Source organism: Marmota monax, unplaced genomic scaffold, assembly GCF_021218885.2.
Source record: "Marmota monax isolate L192 unplaced genomic scaffold, Marmota_monax_Labrador192_F-V1.1 WCK01_AAM20220418_F8-fsc00027, whole genome shotgun sequence".
In the NCBI taxonomy this organism is placed as follows: domain Eukaryota; kingdom Metazoa; phylum Chordata; class Mammalia; order Rodentia; family Sciuridae; genus Marmota; species Marmota monax.
In genome coordinates this window covers 980,001-1,007,362 of record NW_026694617.1, presented here as the reverse complement: position 1 = coordinate 1,007,362, position 27,362 = coordinate 980,001, and the positions used below count along the sequence as shown (strand labels likewise).

Sequence of the window (27,362 nt, the reverse complement as noted above, 5' to 3'; positions counted from 1 at the left end):
AATTTTCAAGTACTTATGTTAATTCTCCAATTTTATGTTTCCAATTCTTTGGAAGAAATTTAATCACAAGCTGAGTATCCTTTATCCAAAATGCTTGAGATCACAGAAGTGTTACAGATTTCATAATACTTGCATAGACTTTACAAGTTGAGTATTCCTATCTGAAAACCCAAAATTTGAAATGACTGAAATGAGAAAATTTTTGAAAGTTGATGTTCAGAAAGTTTTGAATTTGAGTGCATTTCCAATTTTATATATTTGGATTAGAGATGATCAACCTGTATTTACTACTTGTGAAAATCTATCAAATCTTTAACATCTGATATAATTCAATCAATTGAAACTTTTTTCATACCCATACTGCAATTTACATCATATGGTAAAATACTAATCAGCAATTCTATTGTTGAATGATGTATTTACATTACTCTCTATATTCATAAATTCCCTTTTCTATACCTATCTATATATTTTATTAACATGTTATTTTAAAAATGAACAAGTATATTTATAATTACCTAAAGCAGTCCTTTTAAATTAAGTTCATTAATTACCAAATGGTAATCACTGATATATTCATGTAGTAATTTAACAAAAGTAACATAGTTCTGGCTAGAAAAACAAGGTTGTTTAAAAGAATATGGTATCCTATCATCTCAGAGCTCTGAAAAAAGCAGCCCAAAGAAATGACTTCCTAATGTCACAACATCAGTTAGTGACAGAGGTAAACCTCAAACCCCAGTCTCTTAAGTGATTTTTCCTACATGTTAAGTCCAAGACTTATAATTTAATCCCAAGTAGAGATGAGTAAAATTACCAAGAAGCAAATCTCCTATTCTGCTTCATTACTTAAATAAGCAATAGCACAACAATGTACAATGAAGATTTTTCACATTTCAAAAAGAGTAAATTAGAGAATCATACCCAACAGAGAAGAAATACAAATTTTCACTCTCTTCTTACCTAATTTGTTAGCCCCATAGAGTATAATGACTAACATGACTTATTACCAACATAATTACAGGAATTTCTTAACATTTGTCAAATTCCTAACTTTTTTAAAAGAGGATTTAATGCAAACACAACTATTCAAAAATACCAAGTCCTCCAATCAGTGAAATGCTTAAGGGGATAGACTCAGTAGTAGACTGATTACTATCATGTGTGAGGCCCCAGGTTTGATCTGCAACATGGCAATAAATAAATAAATAAATAAATGTTTTAACATCTAAAAAGGTGAAAAAAGAAAGACTGAAAAAATGTTGAGAGCTGGAGTATCTTTTTCTACTTTTAATAATGTGACAGCATCTATAAGCACAAAAAAACTCATTAATTGCCTATGATTGCAACAAGCAAGGTATTTAAACATAGTCTCCCCTAAATGAATCATCAGAGAAGTTTATAAGACAGAAATGGTACAAAAAAGCAAAAGGAAAGAAAAATAAGCATTTTATGCATCTCTCAAATTATTACCATCAAAGAGCTCACTCCAACTTAGATGTATAAAAGTATTCATAATACGGTTGTTATTTCATAATATATGTTGTGGCTGATACAAATTACATTAGAAACAAAATAAATAAAGCATCTGCATAAAATAATATGTAGAAGAAGGAAGACTTTTACCTAATTATGCCCTTTAGGATGTAGTAAAGACACATTATCTTAAAGTTCCAAATGATTAACCATTTAAGGGATTCCAAATCACACTTCATCTTGAAAATAATTATTAAGGTATTAGGAGTAAATGATAACTTTTAAACTCATTTCAAATCTTGGCATATTCCAATTTTTTTGTTATTTTTTAAGAACTTGATTTACTTAGGGAATAATGATGATCTGAGCCACTTATGTTACCTGTCTCAATCTGTCTGTGGTACATTTTCTTGAAAAGAGGTAATAAAAACATCCACAGAAGAGACTGGAATGTATTAAAGGCAATGTAGAAGAACAAAATTATTTTAGTTACCAGCATCATTTTAGTAATTTGTTAATCTGAAACAAATAATTAAATATTTCAATTTTTATTAATTCTTTAGAGATGGGGTTATTTTAATTTATAATTAAGTAAAATGCAAGATGATTTTCCTAAGGCTAGAATGATTTATTTGACAAGTGAGCTAAATTTAAAAATAAAAGTAAGTTCTTCAACATCTGTGATATCACTAATCTGGGCTTCACATACTCATTTGTGAACTGTTTTCTCTGAATTTAACACACCTTTTTTTTATTTATTTTGATGAAAAATCAACATTTATACAAATAACAATAAGTAATCAATATATGGTTAGGTGAAGAAGAAATGCCTCCCTATATAATTTCATATAAAGACAAACATGTTTATGCATGAGTAAAATCCCAACCTCAATGTTAATTTAGGACAACTAAGTCAAACCTCAAAAACCTCTGTCAGACTACATATTATCAGAGTTATGCTGTGAAATAAATGCCAGTAGCTTTCTGGCAGCTGTTTAAAACTGCTTCAAACTAAAGTTTATTTGTGTGTGTGTGTGTGTGTATGTGTGTGTGTATATAAATGCATACATATATATAATTCTCCCAAAATTTGTTTTTCAATCATGAAACTACCTTAAAAACAAATTATAAATTAAAGTTCATATAATATTCAAAGAAAAATACTATGTATACACAAAAACTAGGTATGAATAAAGTACCATCTGTTTCTGTTGGCTATCAACACACAACAGATGGAACAGTGATCGCCAAAAGTGAGTGTTTCCCTTCTGATCAATTAACTGTAGAGCATATTTTAATAACAGAATTATGAACAAGAGTGGAAGAATAAAAACATAATCATAACCAATTTAGCTTAAATACTATAAATTAAAATAATGTTTGAACTAAATATACAAAATAAAATGTATATGTTTTATGATATGTTCCTATAAAACCCTACTCATAGATAATATTATATACAAAATAAGTAAAACATTGAAGCATTATATGGTCTTCATTTTATTTCAGATTCCTAGAAATAAATAAAAATGATATATTTCCAACAAGCAAAAGGCAAAACAAAGGCATTCGGGTCTGAATAGGATTATTTTAGCTAAGAATTCATGGATCTCATCCAGGTGGCCAAAATAAGATAAAGTACCTTCTAGCTCACAACAGGGTTGTTTGCAAGGTTTTTTCTAAGAATCTATGACACAAGTTTTATCATCTGTTTAGTAGTCAGAGGACTTCTTGAATCTGATAACAGATAACTCTGCTATCTAAATCCTCCACAAATAGTGTTTCTTTCACAGAACTGTAATCATTCAAGTAATTAGTATAAAGATAAGATAAAATAAGACAAATCAGACAAATGCATCTTAAGCTTTAGACGTTTTAATAAAAAAAATTTTTTAATGGTAGTGGGGATTGAATGCAGTGCCTTGTGCATGTGAGGCAAGCACTCTACCAACAGAGCTATATCTTCAACCCACATTTTAATAAAATAAAATCCAAATGTTTGAACATTTTTTCTGAAGAAGAATCCAAATATATATACACACACATATATATTTATAACATATAGTTATATATTTAAAAAATATGCCATGTTTTTAGATTCTCAAGATTTCATTCCTAACAGTAGTAAATAGCTACTTTGCATATGTATAATCACTAGTTATACCATAAGTGTAATGAAAGTACACTCTAAGAAATCTGATTATCTCTCAAATAAAGACTGTTATTTGGAATAGGCTTATTAGCAGCTCAGTGTTAAGACAAGAAACAGATCAAATGTGTTTAAGTCCTTTTCCAAAATAATGATCTAGAAGAAATAGTGCATCCTGGAAAACAACGTGATTTTCAGTCAAAACTGCTAATAAGTACTTCGTTTATTGCATCTATTTTGCAAAAAAGAAAATGAAATATATAAAACAACAAAAATTTCTAAGTCAGGAAGAAAGATCAAAGAAAGTAGACGGAGTGTGTGTGTGTGTGTGTGTGTGTGTGTGTGTGAAGACTATAGAAAGAAAGGTCCCAGCAAGACCTTTGGCACTTGTATAAAAGATGAAAAGACATCAGATGGTATAGAATGGGAAAAAAATGAAAAGAGAATCTGAAAGCTTTCAAGTTACATTAAAGTTATTAGAAAATATGCCCAAAAGTACAAACATCAACTTTAAAGTAACTTCAAAAGGGACATAAACAAACTAATTTATATTTTCTTCAAAAGTAATTTCCTTTCCTAAAACGAAAATTTTCCACATAAAAAATAATGCAGAGAAAATGTCTTAAATGACCAGGTACTTAAATAGAAATATCCCAAGGCTGCCTTTACAAAAATTCTATATTTTCATCAATGAAATATGATAAATATACAAAGAGAATAGGACCAATTTCCTTTGGTAAACAGGATTATTCCTATCCATATGGAGTTTAGACTCATGAGTCTACAGGTATTAAGCTAATACTAATTTACACAAATATTTATTAGAAACCTGAGTACAACTAAGGAAAAATATAAAAATAAAATGATATGCTGCTTTGGATCTTTCAAAATCCCAACTAAAACCCATTTATCAAAACTTCTAAACACAGAAATACCATAAGCCAGCATTTCTAAGTATATAGTCAGGAGAAGTGATAGCTTATGTTCACCTAAAATTTGTTCATCAATATTCACAGCAAAATGATTTTTATCAGCCAAAACGTGAAAACAACCCAAATGTCCATTAACTAATGAAGAGATAAATAAAATCTGGCATATGCAGATTAAAGCTTTAAAAGTGGAGTTCTATAAAGTAATAAAAGAAAAAAAAAGTACTGATACATGCTATAAAATTCATGAACCCTTGAAGACACAATGCTAAGAAGCAAATTTATGATGTAATTCCATTTATATGAAATGCTGTGATTAGGCAAATATACAGCAACAGAAAGTAGACTAGAGGCTGCATAGGTTTGAGGGTGAGAAATGGGGAATGGGGATGCTAACATAGGTATGGTATTGGGGGCAATGAAGAAAGCATTCTAAAACATTGTGATAATGACTATATAACTTTCTAAGCACACTAAACCCACTGAATTGTATACTTCAAATGGGTGTATTGTATGATATGTGAATTATATCTCAATAAAGCTATTATTTCTAAAAAGGCGCCATTATCCATAATAAAATTAAAAGTTAATTTTAATTGCAGCAACTTTTAAAATACAATAAATTTCCCATTACTGCTTACATGGTTAAATTTAATATTTAAGTTATATGTAAGTAAAGCTAAAAATGCCACTTATAAAACAAGTTCAATATGTGTTAATAATGAAATAAACTAGACTGTAAAATCCACCTACTGACTTCACATCTTTTAATAATATAAAACATTTAAATAAATGAAAAATGACTACTAGAATTTTTCCAGCATATGAAGGATTGGGTCATGCATTTCCAACATCTATGACTTCAAGTAAAAATATACAAATTCTATAAATCACTTTCATAACTCAGTTTTAAATCTTAAAGAATATGTGGAAATCACTATGTATTTTAATTGCTATCACTGCTCAAACAAATCACCAAAAATTTAGTGGCTTAAAAAAAAACATAACTAAATTTATTATCTTATAGATCTACAGGTCAGAATTCTAGTATGGACCTTACCCAGTTAAAAATCAGGGTATTAGTAGGGTCACATCCCATTTTGGAAGATCTAAGGGCAGGATTTATTTTCTTAATTTTTGGAGCTCCTAGAGGTTACCCACATTCCTTAGCTCATTCCTTTAGGACCTCATCTGCCTATCTCTGATCCACTATCTGTAGTCACATGTCCCTCTTACTGACTACAGACAAGAAAGGTCCTCTGCTTTTAAAAGATCCTCTGATTAGATGAAGACCATATAGATATTTCTGGTTTATCTTCCCACCTCAAGAACCATAACTTTAATCATAATTGTAAAGCCCTTTCTATAAAGATACGATGTTCACAGGTTCTGTGTATTAGGATACAGACATGTTTGGGGTGAAAGTTTTCTGCCTACCACACTGAGGGAAATTAAATGCATATATTATTGACTTTTTGAAAACAAAAGTAACAATGAAATAAAAAATCCCTAAGTTTATAAAAATCACGCAAAATCATATAGATAAGAACTTACACAGTTATCACAATAAAAATGCTACTTTGTGTTAAAATTCAGTGACATAAAATTCAGTAACATAAAGTACAAGGGATTTAACTCCTTCCTACACTATTAAGAGACTACCACTCTCCCACCAGAAACAGAAAACATTCTCTCAAGAAAAATAGCCAAATGAATCCTGAAAATGAGTACCAGAACAAGAAAAGGGAGAAATGAGGTAGTCACTAGTAACTAGAGAGCTAACATTTAATTTTGGTTTTCCAAACTATAAGACCCATAATGCCCTATTTACATGTTTTGTAAATGTTAGGAAGTGAGAGACTACTTCTACTGAAATACTATAAAAAAATCTATAAATACCAATATTGAGGGCGTTTCCTCAAAGAAAATGCCTACAATTACCCTTTAGAGAACACAATGAATATAAAATTCTATACAGACTTAGCTATTTATTAAAAATAAGACTGGATATGCAAGCATCCCTGGTATTTGAACGATTCAACCTAAGACAGAGATAAACATGAACAGAAATGAGAAACTCAGCCAGGCACGGTGGTGATTGCCTGTAATCCAAGCAACTCACAAGGCCGAGGCAGGAAGATTGCAAGTTCAAAGCCATCACAGTAAATTAGTGAGGCACTTACAACTCAGGGAGACCCTATCTCTAAATAAAGTATTAAAAAGTGCTGGGGATGTGGTTCAGTGGTTAAGCACCCCTGGGTTCAATCCCCAGTAGAATAAAAAAAAAAGAAAAGAAATAAGGAAGTCAGAGGAAACAGTATAGGATAGAGAAAAAAAAAAGTGAAAAGTAATATTCTAGATAGATAAAAGTCTTAATGGTATTGAAATATGAACATTTGCTATTAAAAGAAAGAAGGAACAATAAAAATACATACATATCCCAAATTATTTTTCTCCAAAGAAAATTAGCCAAGTGCAGTGGCACACGCTTGTAGTCCCAGCACTTGGAAAGCTGTACCAGAAGGATCCTTTGAGTACAGGAATATAAAACCATCCAGGAAAACATAGTAAAACACTGTCTTTAAAAAACAAAAACAAACAAATAAACAAAGACTACAGATTCAAGCAATCATAAAAATGTGTTCCCTGCTAGAAAGACTAGACAGAGCAATTAGGCAAGAGTAGAAAATAAAAAGGATACAAAGAGGCAAAGGAAAAAGTCAAGTTATCACTGTTTTACAAATGATGTGATTCCCTATTTAAAAGATCCAAAGATTTCCACCAGAAGACTGCTAAAGCTAATAAATAAATTTGGAGAGCCGCCACACCCCACACCAGCAAGGTAGGCAGACCTGCGACTGACCAGCAAAACAGGCCCAGCGGCCCGCCTGCGGGGTAGACATGTCACCACAATTGGAGGAGGGGCAGAGCAGAGCCCCCGCCCGCCACCCGCGTCTGCAAGGTAGGCAGACCTGCACTGACCGGCAGAACAGGCCCAGCGGCCTGCCTGCGGGGTAGACATGTCAACCCAACTGGAGGAGGGGCAGAGCAGAGCCGCCGCCCGCCACCCACGCCTGCAAGGGAGGCAGACCTACACTGACCGGCAGCACAGGCCCAGTGGCCCGCTGGCATGGTAGACAGATCACCCCAATTGCAGGAGGAGCACAGCCGCCGCCCGCCCCTGCAAGGGAGAATTTGCAACTATACAAGAGCAATATAAATATATAGGGAGAAAATTCAATAAAACAACAGTTTCACCAAGCAGAAAGAAATGCGAGCAGTATGAAAAGACAAGGAAAGAAAGGACCACAAGCAATGCAGGTCAACTCAACTTTAGAAGAGGTAATAGCTGCAGCAGATGGAATGTCAAAGAATTCAGGATTTACATGCTTCAGATGATCTGGAGTCTCAAGCAAGACATTAGACAGCAAAATCAGACAATGAAAGATCACTTCAACAATGAATTACATAAACAAATCCAGGAAGCAAAGGATCAACTATACACGGAGATAGAGGTTATAAAAAACAAACAAACAGAAATCCTAGAAATGCAGGAAGCAACAAACAAACTTAAAAACTCAAATGAGAACACTACCAGCAGAGTAGAACACTTAGAAGATAGAACATCAGACAATGAAGACAAAGTATTTCAACTTGAAAAAAACATAGACAGATCAGTGAGACTCTTAAGAAACCATGAGCAGAACATCCAAGAAATATGGGATAACATAAAGAGACCAAATTTAAGAGTCATTGGGATACAGGAAGGTATAGAGGTCCAAACCAAAGGAATGAGCAATCTGTTCAACGAAATAATACGAGAAAACTTCCCAGACTTGAAGAATGAGACAGAATCCCAAATCCTAGAAGCCTACAGGACGCCGAACGTGCAAAATCATAAGAGATCGACATCTAGACACATTATAATGAAGATGCCCAACACACAAAATAAGGAGAGAATTTTAAAAGCTTCAAGAGAAAGGCAGCAGATTACATTTAGGGGTAAACTAATCAGGATAACAGCTGATCTTTCAACACAGACTCTGAAAGCTAGAAGATCCTGGAATAACATATTTCAAACGAATAAAGACAAAGGGTTCCAACCAAGAATTGTGTATCCAGTGAAATTAAGCTTCAGGATGGAAGATGAAATTAAAACCTTCCATGATAAACAAAAGTTAAAAGAATTTGCAGCTAGAAAACCATCTCTTCAAAACATCCTTGGCAAAACATTACAGGAAGAGGAAATGGAAAATAACAATGAAAACCAACAGTGGGAGGTAGTACACTAAAGGGAAAAAATAATCAAAGAGGAAAAACAAACCATGTTAAGTAACATAAATAAACAAATATGGCTGGAAGAAAAATCCATATCTCAATAATAACCCTAAATGTTAATGGCTTAAACTCACCAATTAAGAGACACAGGCTAGAGGAATGGATCAAAAAAAAAAAAAAAGATCCAACAATATGCTGCCTACAGGAGACGCATTTGATAGGAAAAGACATACATAGACTGAAGGTGAAAGGTTGGGAAAAATCATATCACTCATATGGACTTCGGAAAAAAGCAGGAGTGTCCATACTCATATCAAATAAAATAGATTTCAAGCCAAAGTTAATCAAAAGGGATAAAGAGGGACACTACATACTGCTCAAGGGAACCATACACCAACAAGACATAACAGTCATAAATATATATGCTCCAAACAATGGTGCAGCTATGTTCCTCAAACAAACTCTTCTCAAGTTCAAGAGTCTAATAGACCACCATACAATAATTATGGGAGACTTCAAAACACCTCTCTCACCACTGGACAGATCTTCCAAACAAAAGTTGAATAAGGAAACTATAGAACTCAATAATACAATTAATAACCTAGACTTGATTGACATATATAGAATATACCACCCAACATCAAGCAGTTACACTTTTTTCTCAGCAGCACATGGATCCTTCTCAAAAATAGATCATATATTATGTCACAGGGCAACTCTTAGACATTATAAAGGAGTAGAGATAATACCATGCATCTTATCTGATCATAATGGAATGAAAATGGAAATCAACGATAAAAGAAGGAAGGAAAAATCACGCATTACTTGGAGAATGAACAATAGGTTACTGAATGATCAGTGGGTTATAGAAGACATCAAGGAGGAAATTAAAAAATTCTTAGAGATAAATGAAAACACAGACACAACATATCGGAATCTATGGGACACAATGAAAGCAGTTCTAAGAGGAAAATTCATTGCCTGGAGTTCATTCCTTAAAAAAAGGAAAACCCAACAAATAAATGATCTCACACTTCATCTCAAAATCCTAGAAAAAGAACAGCAAAACAACAGCAAAAGAAGTAGAAGGCAAGAAATAATTAAAATCAGAGCTGAAATTAATGAAATCAAAACAATTGAAAAAATTGACAAAACTAAAAGTTGGTTCTTTCTTTGAAAAAATAAATAAGATCGACAGACCCTTAGCCATGCTAACAAAGAGAAGAAGAGAGAGAACTCAAATTACTAGCATACAGGATGAAAAAGGCAATATCACAACAGACACTTAAGAAATACAGAAGATAATTAGAAAATATTTTGAATCCTTATCCTCCAATAAAATAGAAGATAGTGAAGACATCGATAAATTTCTTAAGTCATATGATCTGCCCAGATTGAGTCAGGAGGATATAGACAACCTAAACAGACCAATATCAATTGAGGAAATAGAAGAAGCCATCAAAAGACTACCAACTAAGAAAAGCCCAGGACCGGATGGGTATACAGCAGAGTTTTACAAAACCTTTAAAGAATAACTAATACCAATATTTTCAAGCTATTCCAGGAAATAGAAAAAGAGGGAGAACTTCGAAATTCATTCTACGAGGCCAACATCACCCTGATTCCTAAACCAGACAAAGATACTTCAAAGAAAGAAAACTACAACCAATATCTCTAATGAATCTAGATGCAAAAATCCTCAATAAAATTCTGGCAAATCGGATACAAAAACATATCAAAAAAATTGTGCACCATGATCAAGTAGGATTCATCCCTGGGATGCAAGGCTGGTTCAATATACGGAAATCAATAAATATTATTCACCACATCAATAGACTTAAAGATAAGAACCATATGATCATCTAGATGGATGCAGAAAAAGCATTCGACAAAGTACTGCATCCCTTTATGTTCAAAACTCTAGAAAAACTAGGGATAACAGGAACATACCCCAATATTGTAAAAGCTATCTATGCTAAGCCTCACGCTAGCATCATTCTGAAAGGAGAAAAATTGAAGGCATTCCCTCTAAAATCTGGAACAAGACAGGGATGCCCTCTCTCTCCACTTCTGTTCAACATAGTTCTCAAAACACTGGCCAGAGCAATTAGACAGACGAAAGAAATTAAAGGCATAAAAATAGGAAAAGAAGAACTTAAATTATCACTATTTGCAGGTGACATGATTCTATACCTAGCAGACCCAAAAGGGTCTACAAAGAAACTATTAGAGCTAATAAATGAATTCACCAAAGTGGCAGGATATAAAATCAACACGCATAAATCACAGGCATTCCTGTATATCAGCGACAAATCCTCTGAAATGGAAATGAGGACAACCACTCCATTCACAATATCCTCAAAAAACATAAAATACTTGGGAATCAACCTAACAAAAGAGGTGAAAGACTTATACAATGAAAACTACAGAACCCTAAAGAGAGAAACAGAAGATCTTAGAAGATGGAAAAATATACCCTGTTCATGGATAGGCAGAACTAACATCATCAAAATGGCGATATTACCAAAAGTTCTCTATAGGTTTAATGCAATGCCAATCAAAATCCCAACGGCATTTCTTGTACAAATAGAGAAAGCAATCATGAAATGCATATGGAAAAATAAAAGACCCAGAATAGCAAAAACAACTCTAAGCAGGAAGTGTGAATCAGGAGGTAAAGCGATACCAGACTTCAAACTATACTACAGAGCAATAGTAACAAAAACAGCATGGTACTGGTACCAAAACAGTGGGGTGGACCAATGGTACAGAATAGAGGACACAGAAACCAATCCACAATATTACAACTATCTTATATTTGATAAAGGGGCTAAAAGCGTGCAATGGAGGAAGGATAGCATCTTCAACAAATGCTGCTGGGAAAACTGGAAATCCATATGCAACAAAATGAAACTGAATCCCTTTCTCTCGCCATGCACAAAAGTTAACTCAAAATGGATCAAGGAGCTTGATATCAAATCAGAGACACAGCGTCTGATAGAAGAAAATGTTGGCTACAATCTACATACTGAGTGGTCGGGCTCCAAATTCCTCAATAGGACACCCATAGCACAAGAGTTAATAAGTAGAATCAACAAATGGGACTTACTCAAAATAAAAAGTTTTTTCTTAGCAAAAGAAATAATAAGAGAGGTAAATAGGGAGCCTACATCCTGGGAACAAATCTTTACTCCTCATACTTCAGATAGAGCCCTAATATCCAGAGTATACAAAGAACTCAAAAAATTAGACAATAAGATAACAAATAACCCAATCAACAAATGGGCCAAGGACCTGAACAGACACTTCTCAAAGGGGGACATACAATCAATCAACAAGTACATGAAAAAATGCTCACCATCTCTAGCTGTCACAGAAATGCAAATCAAAACCACCCTAAGATACCATCTCACTCCAGTAAGATTGGCAGCCATTATGAAGTCAAACAACAACAAGTGCTGGCGAGGATGTGGGGAGAAGGGTACACTTGTACATTGCTGGTGGGACTGCAAATTGGTGCAGCCAATTTGGAAAGCAGTATGGAGATTTCTTGGAAAGCTGGGAATGGAACCACCATTTGACCCAGCTATTCCCCTTCTCGGTCTATTCCCTAAAGACCTAAAAAGAGCATGCTACAGGGACACTGCTACATCGATGTTCATAGCAGCACAATTCACAATAGCAAGACTGTGGAACCAACCTAGATGCCCTTCAATAGACGAATGGATAAAAAAAAAATGTGGCATTTATACACAATGGAGTATTACTCTGCATTAAAAAATGACAAAATCATAGAATTTGCAGGGAAATGGATGGCATTAGAGCAGATTATGCTAAGTGAAGCTAGCCAATCCCTAAAAAACAAATGCCAAATATCTTCTTTGATATAAGGAGAGTAACTAAGAGCAGAGTAGGGAAGAAGAGCATGAGAAGAAGATTAACATTAAACAGGGATGAGAGGTGGGAGGGAAAGGGAGAGAGAAGGGAAATTGCATGGAAATGGAAGGAGACCCTCAGGGTTATACAAAAGTACATACAAGAGGAAATGAGGGGAAAGGGGGAAGAAATAACAAGGGGGAGAAATGAATTACAGTAGATGGGGTAGAGAGAGAAGAGGGGAGGGGAGGGGAGGGGAGGGGGGATAGTAGAGGATAGGAAAAGCAGCAGAATACAACAGACACTAGTATGCCAATATGTAATTCAGTGGATCTGTAACCGATGTGATTCTGCCATCTGTATACAGGGTAAAAATGGGAGTTTATAACCCACTTGAATCAAAATGTGAAATATGATATATCAAGAACTATGTAATGTTTTGAATAACCAACAATAAAAATTATAAAAAAATTAAAAAAAAATCCTTAGCACACTAATTTCAAAATATTTTATCTTATCTTAAAATAAAATTAATTTTAGAACAAAGTTTCCTTGTTACTCCTACTGTAGCGATTTCTTATAAGTTTTAGTATATGTTAACACCCTATGATGTTTATTCAGTTCTAAATATATTCTTATTTCATTTTGAATTTGTTTTTGCCCTGTAAAATATTTGAAAGTGCTTCATAAATTTTAAATCTAGACTGCAAGAGGCCAGGCCCAGCCCAGACTACCCACACCAGACCCTGCGGGACCCAGTCTCAGAGTAGGCCTGGGTCCACCCCTTCTTCACCCGATGGGCAGACACCCATGGGAGCCTAGCCTCTGGCACAGGACTGCCTCTTCCAACCAGCAGACTACCGCAGGAGCCCATGCCCGGCACAGATCCATCCACACCAACTTGCGCAGGATCCAGGTCCAGGGTAGATCTGAGTTGCCCCCCGACCTGGGAGCCTAAGCCTAACCCACTTCCATTTTGGGACCCTGCAGTCATCGCCATAGTTTCCCCATGCAATAATCTGAAACTTTTTTTAAATTTTTTTATTAGTTGCTCAAAACATTACAATGATCTTGACATATCATACATTTAACCTGAAACTTTTTGCCAGCAGACAGGGCCTAGAAGCAGCTGCATCTCAGAGCAGGCATCCCAAAGGGAGTGTGAGGCCCACCTTTCAGACCCATTTCTGTAAGACATTGCTTCCATCTTGGGGCACCTCAACTATTATCTCGAGTTACCTCGGCCATTGCCACCACCAACTTTAGATGCAGTAACATACATTGAGGAACACCAGCAGGGTCTGGAAGTGCAACATCACGGTGAGGTACAGACAATCTGCACGGGAACTACAAGAATACAGGGAAGAAACTGTAATATCTCCGATCCATACTGCAAGAAAGGAAGACACATAGACAACATGAAAAAACAAGGGAGGAAAGTGCCCCAAACAAACCAGGATACTGTACTATATAATACTATAATAACAGAACCCAAGGACAGCAAAGTTGGTGAAATGTCAGAGAAGGAGTTCAGAAAATTCATAATTAAATTTTAAATCTAGAAGAGTGGAGAACTTTGTATTTTAATAATAATGCATGGTAATTAGAAAGTGGACTTCATTTACAGGTTTGTATTTATTGAGACTGAATGTAAGGACTAGTTCATAAGTATACTTTGTATTCTATGCGTGCTTAAAAATAACATGGGCTTGATTCTCAGCACAACATGTAAATAAAAAAAATAAAGGTCCACTAACAACTAAAAAATGTATTAAAAAAACATGGACTTCACTTTTGAGAGCATTGTCAATGGTGTAATACCTACACTAAGTAAATACAGGTTTGAAGCTATTAAATGCTATTATTTTTATGATTATGAAGTGCTGGGAGCCATTAGCCAAGTAGGTATGACAATTTCCTTGCCAGCGTACCCCATGTTGCAGTGACATTGAATGTACGTGACCTTGCTCAAGGACCAAGGCAGATTAGGGTGTTCCCGGTTTTAAGATAATCGTGTTTAGGGCGTTCCCAGTTTAGGTTCCAGGTTTAAGGTTTAAGATTATTCCTGCTGGGAATAGGGCGTATCCTGCTGCCTGAGTTCCCCTTGAGTTCTCACGGGATTCAGACAGTATATTTTTGGAGATAGAAGCCCAGTGGAGGTGGATTTGGGCAGAGAACGTGGATTTGGGAAGAGAACGTGGATTTCCCCAGAACGTGATTGTAGACGGCTGGTGTGAGTTTGGGAAAAAAGAGTTGCTGTTTGAATCTACAAGCTGTGTGGTGGCTCGTGATTGTGTGCCCAGCCAGACTGCGGCATTTGTGCCCAGCCAGACTGCGGCAATGAAGTGGCTTTTTTATCTCTGCTAATCATAGTTAAAGTCATTTTATCTTTGTATTAATTTAGTTATAGCAGTTTGTGTTGGTAGCTTTGTTCCTGGTATTTCACTTTTACTTATTTATTTTCAATTTGTATTTGTCCTTCAATTTTATAGTTGTTCCCTCTGAATAGCATGGCTGTACAGACATAAGGGTTGGGAGTTGAGCCTTTTGACCCCCAATCTGAAAGCCCCCCTCTTTTAAATAATGGAGTTGTCTCATTTGCATTTGCTAATATTACTTACATATTTAAATTGATTTCTGCTATTATTTGTTTCTTCTATTTGTTATACATTTTTCTGCTACATTTTTAAAATTTTCCTTCCTCTTCTTTCTTTCCTCATTTGAAAATTACATATTTCCCACTATCTTAGAGGACAATCTAAAAATTGAGCACGTGTCCTTTAATTAACAATGTCTAAAGTAGTCAGCATACATAACCTCTCTTCTCAAAGAATTAAAAAATCATAAACTATTTTAGCTCTAACCTTACCCCATTTTGCATGTTATTGTTTGGTAAGTTAATGATACCTTATTGTAAATGCTCTTAATGTAGTTATTATTGTCATTTGGTTTGTTTATAGTAAATGTCTGTTTAAATCAACTAACATGTTTAACAATTTCTCCCCACACAATGGTATTTGGTCTCATTCCTTTATTCCAACTCTGTATTCTTAATACTAAAGCATTTCTGTTGACTGTAATTTCAGTGGGAATACAATAGTTAAAATGCTCTATTTTCCACCTGAAATTTTCTTATTTCACCATCATTTATGAAATACATAAATGACTAAACACAGAATTTAAATTGACAAGATTTTTTTCCCTTGGCATTTAAAATGTATTATTTCATTGCCTGTGAACTCTGTATTTACTGCTAAAAACTTGAGATCACTATTTTTTTCCTTTATATATAATTAGATACGCTCTCTCTTCCTCCTTCCCTCTTTCCCTCCCTATCTCTCTCTTTCTCCCTCCCCCACTCCGTGCTGCTCTCCCACTACTATGCTCTTGCTATTTTCATTACAGATATTAAAACATTTCTACAATATTAAATAAATAAATAAATTTGGCAAAACAGCATTTTACAAAATCAACATAAAAAAATCAGTAGCTTTCCTACACAGCAATACTAAACAGGCTACAAAAGAAATCAGGAAAACAATCCCATTCACAATGGTCTCAAAAAAGAAAAAAAGAAATACCCAAGAATAAACCCAACCAAAGAGCTAAAGATGTCTACAATGAAAACTACAGAACACTGAAGGAAGAAACTGAAGAAGACACTACAAGATGAAAAGTCTTCCCAAGTTAATGGACAGGCAGAATTAATATCATTAAGATGATGATATTACCAAAAGTGATATACAGATTCAATGCAATATACAGATTCAATCAAAATACCAACAACATTTTTTATAGAACTAGAAAAAAAATCCTAAAATTTGGAAGAATAAAAGAGAATAATCAAAGTAATTCTAAGCCAATGAAGCAATGCTGAAGGTATTAGAATATCTGACTTCAAATTATACTACAAAGCTACTATTAAAGTTCATAAAGTAAGGAAGCATATTTCTAATATTCTATTATAGTATTTCTACTACTAATAAATCCTATTTATTTTTAGAAAACTACTATCATTAAGATGTCAATATCTAATTCACTACATAAAACAATTAAATGTCACTTTGTAAAGGCACAAAGGAAATTTTTCAAAAGAAAATAACAACTTGGAAACAAGTCAACCTGCAATACATAACACCTAGCAGCCCACTTGTTGAAAAGTATATCATGCAGGTAATTTTTTAGAAATAAGAACAATGATTATAACAGATTTACCAGAAAGGGAAAAAGTAAAGATCCTCAACAAATGTGGTCTTTAAAAATAAAATAAAAATAAAATCCTGAAAGCATAATTATAACATTTTAATTACCTCCCTAAGTCTGAATATTAATGTGAATATTTTAACCTTCTAATAAACAAACATAGGGACAAAAATAAATAAAACTGTGAATTTAGAACCTAACTATTGGGTGTACAAAAGAATGGAGATGATCTAATTCATCTTACAAATGGGGATATATATGAAAACAAAGTGTTGTTGTCTGGATCTTAAATATCCCCCAAGGTCATATGTTGAAGGCATGATCGTCAGCCTGACGTGCTACTGGATGGTGATAAAATATTTAGAAGGTGCGACCTAAAGGAAAGAAGTTAGGTTATTGGAGGTGTGCCCTTGAAGGGGAAATTAGTATCCTGAACGCTTTCTCTCTTTTTGCTTCCCAGCCTCCATAAGGTAAACAGTTTTGCTCCACACACTCCCTGCCATGATAATCCACCTTCTTATAGGCCTGAAAGGATCGTAAACTGAAAACTTTAAAACTGAGCCAAAATCATTCTTCCCTCCTTTAAGTTGATTATCTAAATGAATGTATCACAGTGACAGAAAGCTAACACACAAGGTAAATTAAGCATACTTTTCCAAGGCCACATAAAGGGTCACTGGTAGACTATGGACTAGAGTTAAAATCCATTCCAGATATTTCCACTATAGTATGCTATCTTACCAGTTTTTGATGCTACCTAAAATGCTCAAGAACTTGATTTTATATACTCTTTTAAAGGGAATAATATTACCAAAAAAATTATTTTAGGGAAATAAGATTACATGTTAAATGCTAATTTTAAGGCAAAATTAAAAGTCATACACATACTTCTTTTTTTTTTTTTTTTCCAGTGCTGGGGATTGAAACCCGGGTCCTCAAGCATACTAGGAAAGCTCTTCACCACTGAGCTACATCCATAGACACCAAATATTTGTAAGTATGTAGACATAAGAAAATAATTTAAGTTTTAAAAAGACTCTTTAATTAGTCTATGTGCAAAACTCAATTACACTAATGATTCTTTCCTTAGCACAAAAATAATTAAAAAAGAAACAAGTGATCCTAAAAAATATTCATTTACTTATCTTACAAAATTACATGTTAAATAAAACTTTGTTGAAAGTATGCTAAAACTCATTAATAACTTTAATTAATAAATAAGCCTATATTAAAACTAGATTATTATTATGATGATTTTACCCAATTAATTTCTTTAAAGGATTGCCAAGTTAATAATATAAAAAGCTGTTGTCTTCAAGATGCCTAGCATGGCTGGGATTATGGCTCAGTGGTAAAGTGCTTACCTAGCACATGTGAAGCCCTGGTTTCAATCCTCAGCACCACATAAAAATAAATAAAATAAAGGTATTGTGTCCATATACAACTAAAAAAAAATTTTTTTTAAAGATGCCTAGCATAAGAATGCATAGGTGTAGGTAAAACAGCTAAAGATATCATGATACCTAAATGAGGTTCAAAAATTTTACAAGCAATTTTATGGGAGGGGCACCAATGCTTTTACTAGTATCCAGTCTGCTATTATTTAAAAAATTTCCATTGATCAATATCCAGGTTTTAAAAAATGCAAATTAAGACTTTCTCATCCAGAAGAACATTTCCTTAAGGAAAGTCAAGTAGTAAATCTTAGTGGCTTCAATCTTTAGTCATTCTATTCCACTTCACAACTATCATGTTACCAGCTGGGGCAATTTAATAATACCTCACAAATGGGCAACTATACTTCTAGTTTACATGACATTTGAGTCAATTTTACCTTGAGGGCATATAAAACATCTTCATTTTAATCTCCTATTCATCATCCAGCCCAGTGCCTTATATTATTAGTTGCTAAGCACATACTTGTTGAAAAATATAAACCTGATCACAATTCAAAAGTAGGACAAGGGGTCAAAGCAAAGAACAGAGAATACTAAAAGACAGCCAATTTTTATTCTTGAACATGGAGAACAATTCACCTCAGGAATAAATACGGCCAAAACCACTCATGCAAAAGAAAAATTTCCCCCAGTTTTGAAAACTGTGAAGAAAACAGAAAGTCATATTTCTATATATTATAAACAAAAGTTCATTTTAAAGTATTTCCTCCCTACTACTGAACTCCACAGGTTTACTCAAGAGGACAGAATAGGTTCAAGATAAAATCACTGAGGCTGTGAACTGTATTGCATACGCCAAAAGTCATGATACACCCTTTAAGCATTGTGAGATAAAGCTGAATATTTAAAAAATCCAAGTAGGTGAAATAACTGGAGAATTTCTGGTATCTTCAAAGTTATGAAAAATAAAACAATGAAATGTTAGAACTAGAATATATGTAATGATAAAATGGACTGCGATGTTAGATAGTGAATTCATCAGAGATTAATCAAAGAGTAACCCACAAGGTCAATGGATTGCAATGTTGTTTTTAGTTCAATGCCAAAGGAATGATCATGAAAGTATAAAAGGAATAAAATATTACTTGAAACTAATAGAAGTATTACAATAAAAATTCATAGTTGAAAGATTAGAACCATAAGTTCAAGAAAAAGAGTTTTTTTTTTTTTAACCCAAGAAATAGAGGAAAACACTGAATATGAAATGTGGTCATTTTACATTTAAAGGTAGGCAAGATATATATATATATATATATATATATATATATATATATATGAACTCACTGTCCTATATACAGGCTATTATGTAGAAGAAAAACAATCCTCTCAATATAAAAGAATCTATATTAAGATAAATCATACTATAGTTCCAAAGTTTTCATTCCTACAATAAATGAATGATGTATGAAAGAATTATTATTACTGGCTATCAGTATGTAAAGTAAAATTATTGTAAATTTTCAAATTTTATCCAGAATATATAATTGTGTATCTGAAAGTTTTTATTTTATAAAATGATATTATCATATATTCTGAATGTAGAAATCTGAAGCATAGGCTCAACAATTAAAAGTAAATAAATTATATTAAAGTTGACCTTTGAAACAGACATTGACAATGGATAGTTTAAATCATTACATTCTAAAGGGAAGCATTGCTTAATGCAATCAAACTAAAGGAGACTTTCCTTACCAGAGTGTCTAATTAAAAAATCCTTATATTCTAAAAAGAAATTCTCTAACTTCTATGAATAAGAGAAAAAGAGAAAGAAAATGACTGGACCCAAATGGGCTAACAACATATCATCTGGCAGGAGACCCTTTATATTAATATTCCTTTCTTCACTCATGTAACTTTCTTTCTGCTCATTTCTAAAACAGACAAAAAAGAGAGGTGGGAACCTGACTCACTCTCATTAACCGGGAAACACTGTGAGGATTCCAGCAAACCAAGACAGAATTAAACCGCTCTCAGTTTTAAATACTGCTGAACCAGTAAAAATTCCAGGTCTACCTTCTTTGATCTTTACTCTTGGCATTTTATAACTCTTAGTCACTGGATTTTTGCTTCCAGTGATTCATTTAACTACCTAATTCAGAACTTATTGCATGTTTTGCCCAATACGCAAGGATGGAATTAAAAAGGTATATAAAAAAGGAATAAAAAAGGTAATATCCTAATCCTCAAAGAGAAGAAAAAGAGGGAAGGGACAGAGGAGTCTGGATGTCTTACTTTACAAGGACCTACCATGGGCCAAACAAGCACTAGATTAGGCATTTGGTTACTATGCCAGATTATCTGTAGTCAATTTGGCACACACCTCTACCATCACTGCTATAACCATCTTTCTTAACTAAGGCTGGAAACCATATTTCCTATAATCCCCTTCTCTCTATAGTTCCATGTTAATAACCTTATGTTTGAAATGAGTAAGTAAAGTAAGGTCATTTTTTCTCAGGAAATCATGTTGCTTTCTAGATACTAAGGCTTCACATATCTTTCCATCAATTCCCACTTACAGTCCTGGATCATGCTACAGACTTCCCCATGAGTTCCTATTTTTTCATCTACTCAACACTGTTCTTCAGGCTGAGATCATCACCATCAAATTCTCTGTCCTAATGTCGACTCTCAACACTTACTTGGTGTTTCAGGGTAAGATATTTCACTGACAAATTTTCTGATATTCAGCAAAACTATTCTGACCTACACAGACAACTTTTTTGAAATCAACATTTCCCACATACTCATCACTATATAAATCCTTTCTTTTTAAATATTTAATTTTTAGGTGTAGATGGACACAACACAATGCCTTTATTTTTATGTGGTGCTGAGGATCAAACCTGGGTCCTGTCCATGCTAGGCGAGCTCTCTACCGCTGAGTCACAATCCCAGCCCACTATATAAATCCTTAATTCCCCACAGAATTGCCCATTTTCCTGATCAAATCACCAGTGGTATATTAAGCTACTGAAAGAATGTAGAGTCTGTGATTCTAGCCCATAAAGAACCTGGAACAATTAGTAGTAATTGTTGGGAGCCGTGTATATTTTATGGGTTTGTTTGAGCCATTAAGGCAGGGAAGCTGCTTTTCTGGGAATTTGTGGGTGAAATTCCCTGGTTTGAGAAAGCCCAGATCATGCTGGCACCCTGCCTTAGCTCACAGCCTTAGGATCAAACTAAGACACCAAAAGATGGGAGTAACCTACCAAGCACCAAACAACCTGTTTGGGCGTAAAACCTACCAAGCACCAAACAACCTGTTTCCTGCAAGATCCCTGCCACACTGAAACCTCTAATGTACTTCCCCTTAAATAAAGGACTGGGGCCTTGTTCAGTTGTTCAGTTCCAATTCCTGTCAGGGATGGAAGATCCATCAGATGCCCCCCTTTAAATCTAATTTCTGGCTTTGTCTTTTATTACTTACTGATTATTTCAGATTTTTTATTTTCCCAGGAGGCTCATATCTCCAAGCAGGAATCTGCTCTAATGGGGTGCTGGTAAATCCAGCAAAAAATCCTATCCAGAAAGTCAGCACAATGAAGTGAAAGAATGACATGAGGCTAGCTAAGTGTGAAGCACAGTTCTGTCACTTAGATACTGTATGTCTAAGACAAATTACTAAAAATTCTTTGCCGCAGTTTTGCATCTGTAAAATGGAAATTATATCAGTGGCCACTTTACAGGGTAGTTATGACAATTAATAGAATGTAAACAGTAAATACCCAATAAAGGTTGTATAAAAATATAAACTTTGCAATCCTTTTTTTCTTTAGAATGGTCCTCTTATTAGTATCCAGTAACAAAAGAGAGAATAACAGTTATGGAGACATCAAAATAACTACAGATGTAGTATTTTCAGAACCAATCTAAGCTGCTACAAAATAAAATCTCTGGAGCTAGAAATAGTTTAAAAATAATTTTCTAAAACCGTATCCTTTCTTTTTTATTTATTAACACTATCATATTTCTGTGCTTCTTGAACTATTCCTAAACTACTATTCCATATGTCTAATAATTTTTCTTGCCTTTATTTTGACAGAGAAAAAGAAATTTAAGATATTCAAAGTCTAAGATATGTATACTCATAAGAGAGGCACATGAAATGAGGAATGAAAATCAAAAGGGACTTTTTGTCTTTAATTATACTCTTAAAATTTCTTACAATAAAAAAGTATTCATGTATTACTTTGTTTTTAAAATTTCATCAAAAAATAATTCAATCACTCAGAATAACAAATTTCAATAAAAACTGATGGTACCTTAACATTAAACGTGAGGTAATGTTAAAATAAGAAACAGAGACAGCTCCTATGTTTGCACTGAAAGGGTACTTTCTGAAAATACAACATTTCATTTTTAGACTTGCAACAGTTCTTTTAAATCATTATTTTTAATACTAAATCTTTAGTGCCACATTTTTTTTCAAGTAACTTTTCTGGCTAATCTTTTTAGTATCTTTGGATAGGAAAAAATGCAGGATAAAAAGTAATACTGGGCCTGCTCACCTTGAAAACCATCTACATCTTATTGAAACTACTGTCTCAAATATGCTACATTCTTTCAGATTTCTATAAATCTTTATTAAGGAAACCAGAGTAGAATGAAATGAAAAATGACTTTTCTCAGTATCCAAACAATACAATAGTGTACCTTGCTGAAGTGTTCTATTCCCTGTTGAACTCTTTGGACATGATAAATGGAAAACTGCCTGTCAGCAGAAAAAAGTAGATGCCATTCTTCTAACGGCAACTTTGGCACAAATCAGGCATTACAGAAGGAAAATAGTTATGGGCCTCTCTCCTTTAACATTGATCTGATCAAGTGAAGGGATCGAAAAGATCCTTGTTGCTTAATCAAAAAGGCTTAAATGCAATAAGGCAAATGCTTGAGTATATTTGGAGTGACTAGATTTAAGAAAAAAATGGATAAGAAAATCACTACATGCTGCTCCATTTTCACTCTCAATTCAAAATTACACATTTTCCCCAGAGCAGGTTTCATAGTATCCATTTTGGAGGTAAAGAAGCAAATTATAACACAAGAATATTAAAACAAATATATACTAGTAGTTCTTACATACATATGCCAACAATGAGCTTGCTGATATATTGCTCCTAATTTTTTTCTTTTCTTTTTTAACATCAACTTCCACAAGGCAGAATAGCCATCAAAAGATTTTATTAACTTTAACACTGCTTCACTGTGAATGACAGTGATGGCAATGTTCCTGCATAACTTGACAAGGAATATTACTAAAACTGAAAATAAAAAGAAAAGTTATATTGAATCTAATATTTAATGAGAATGAACTCAGTTACACAAGTTATTAAGTATATATGTGCCCAGCTTCTTACCAATAATCCTGTACTAAGGAAAGAAACAGTAATGTTCTGGTATCAGATTAGAGTACCATAAGAGAAAAACCATACCTATTAAGAAAGCTACTTAGTAACCAAATGTTTGACAAAACTGCATTCATGCCTCAACAAATGTTCATCTACAGATCTCAAAAAAGATGAGAGTTAATTAAAGCTATCTGGGTTTGATTCCTTTTGTGCTGTTTATTCTCTGGAAGATCACAGGTAAGTTACTTCAGTTTCATTATATGTAAAATGGGAGCTATAATAATTAAATCCATCTTAAGGGAAGTAACCTGTGAAATTTGGTACACTGGTATATAATGAGCCCTTAATAAATTTCAGGTTGCTAAATCCTATTATTAAACCAGTTTATGTAAAAGGAAACAAATACCCTCCCCATCCTGCCCCATCCTTTTCTGACTTAACTACCTTTGGAAAATGTAATGAAGTCAAAATCCAAGCATTAGCAAGAAATACAAAATAAAATGGCTGCATTTGGTAGTAGTAGTAGTAGTAGAAACACACCAGAACTTAATGTAAATATTTTAGCATGTGAATTTCTTCCTTTACCCTTTGACTTCCTTCCTAATTTGATGTTATTTTTAAACATAAAGACAAAAAGTACAAAACGTAAGAAAGTAATAGAAGGGGCAGGATGGGGAGGGTATTCATTTACTTTTACACAAAATGATTTAACTATAGTATTCAGCACCTAAAATTTCTTGAGTGCTCATTATATGCCAGTGTACCAAATTTCACAGGTTATCAATAAAAATGGGACTTCAATCTAAAGCATCCCTAATCATTTTATATTTTTTACTTGAAATAAAATCCCTTTCATTAAACAAGTTAAGGAAAAGGAAGTAAACAAAAGTAATCAAGTTTCTAAATAGTGGAGATTTTTTTTGGAGATTCAATATGTATTTGAATTCTCATAAATAAGAAAAATCCACGTTACATATCGTAAAATTAAATGGCTCTGGCATCTTGTCTTTGATGTTATTTTTACCAATATCTTAGAATGATGTTGGTCTTGGGTTTAACATATATACCTTTTAAAATGTTGAGGTAGTTCCTAGTATGCCTAGTTTTTCTAATGTTTGAGCATGAATGAACACTGTATTTTGTCAAATACTTTTTGTGCATCTCTTTAAATAGTCATGTTATTATTGTCTATTGATGTGATGAATTATGTTTACTGATTTCCGTTTGTTTAACTTTGCATGAGAGACATTTTTTATTTTCAATGTCTGCCTCTTCTTCAGGGAAATATAAAAATATTTTTAGGATTAGTTATCATTGTTTGTTTTGTTAACTGTTAATTTAGAGTGCCTTTATTTTTCTCCTTTAAATTAAAATTAAGTTTTCTTAAAAGTTCCTTTCAGAAATCCATAATAATCTCTATATTGTTATCCCTTAAAAGATCTTAGGAACTGACTTTCTTAACAAGACTCCTAAAGTGTAAGAAGTAAAATCAAGAATCAACAAATAGGACGGAATCAAAATTAAAAAGCTTCTTCACAGCAAAGGAAACAATTACGTAAGAGAGAGTTTACAGAATTGGAAAAAGTCTTTGCCACAGGCACCTCAGATAGAGCATTAATCTCCAGGATATATAAAGAACTCAAAAAACTTGACACCAAAAAAAACAAATAATCCACTCAGACACTTCACAGAAGAAATACAATCAACAAATATATGAAAAAAAGTTAAACATATATGAAAATATATGAAAAAAAGTTAAACATCTTCTAGCAGAAATGCAAATCAAAACTATACCAAGAGTTCATCTCACTCCAATTATCGAGAATACAATTAAAAATAAATGTTGGTGAGGATGTGAGGGAAAAGGTACACTCATATATTGCTGGTGGGACTGCAAATTAGTACAACCACTCTAGAAAGCATTATGGAGATTACTCAGAAAATTTGGAATGGAACCACCATTTGACCCAGTTATCCCACTCCTGGGCATATACTCAAAGGACTTAAATCAGCATACTACAGTGACATGGCCACATCAATGTTTATTACAGCAGCTCAATTCACAATAACTAAACTATGGAACCAACCTTAGTGCCCTTCAACAGAGGAATGGATAAAGAAAATGTGGTATATATACACAGTGGATTTGCCAGTAAATGATTGGAACTTAAGACTATCATGCTAAGTGAAATAAGACAATCCCAAAAAACCAAAGGCTAAATGTTCTTTGATATGCAGATGCTAGCACCTGATGAGGGGAAGGAGTAGGTAAGAACAGAAGTATTCTGGACTAAACAAAGAGAAATGAAGGGAAGGGAGAGAGTTTGAGATTAGGAAAGATCATAGAATGAATTGGACATTACTTTCCTATGTTCATATATAAATACACAACTAGTGTAGTTCCACGTCATGTACAACCGTAAGAATGGGAAGTTATACTTCCTTGTATTATGTCATTCTACTGTCATATATAATTAAAAAGAACAAATACATTCTACTGTCATATATAACTAAAAGAATAAATTAAAAAAAATCTTTAAAAAGTCTCCCAGCCTGGCGTGGTGTTACATGCCTGTAATCCCAGCCGCTCGGGAGACTAAGGCAGGAGGACTGTGAATTCAAAGCCAGCCTCAGCAAAAGCGAGGCACTAAGCAACTCAGTGAGACCCTGTATCTAAAAAAATACAAAATAGGGCTGGGGATGTGGCTTAGTAGTCTAGTGCCCCTCAGTTCAATCCCCAGTACGAAAAAAATTAAAAATTAAAAAAAAGTCTCCCATAACAACTTGTAATTGCAAGCCAACCCTAATGAATTTGGAGCAGAAATTTTTTTTCTACAGATGAAATGGAAAATACCCACACACATCAATCTTTTACTTTGTCTCAGGTTGGTAAAGAAGCCTGGAAATAGAAACAAACTTTCTACAGGAAATTCTTTAAATCTTAGCCTCAGAAGAAAAAAAAAAAAAGCCAAAAGACTTGCCTACAGATTTCTCAGAAGAGGAAATACAACTTATATACCTATAATAGATGCTCAGAATTACTGGTATTTAGAAAAATGTAATTTAAATGACAATATACTTTTTTTCCCCATTCTTTACTTTGGAAAACATTAAAACATTGAACAAGTTTACAAACCAAAAAAAAAACATTAGCCATCGCTGCTATGTGTAAACTGGTGTGGAAAACATGTCATTATCTACCAAAATTAAAGATACAGATAGTCTATAATTCAGCGAATCTACACTTTAGTACATACCCTAACTCCGTTACCATTCTGCAAGAAACATTAACAAAAATATTTATACCAAACCATTAATAATAGAAAAGCATGGAAACATGACAAAGGAAAAACTCAATAATAGTCTATTCATTAGAATAGATATACATTAGAATAGCTGTTCAATAGAATAACTATATATTAGTGAAGTAAACTACAACTATATGGATCAGTATTTATGAATTAAATTGACATGTTGGAAAAAATATCAAACTACAGAAGAAGTTTGACTCCAATAACACAAAATTTAAAACCTGAAAGACTAAACAATATGTATTATTGTGAGTAAATAGGTTTGAAATATATTTTAAAAAATTAGAGAATGAGAAATATGAAGTTAGAGGAAGAGGTGACCTCTGGGCTAG

General features: G+C 33.5%; 1 protein-coding gene across 3 annotated transcripts in view; it reads right to left on the bottom strand.

Moving 5' to 3' along the window:
- The window catches only part of Phf14 (PHD finger protein 14), a 193,273-nt gene that overhangs the window by 104,414 nt on the left and 61,497 nt on the right, over positions 1-27,362 (bottom strand). The gene's annotated exons all lie outside the window — the stretch shown is intronic.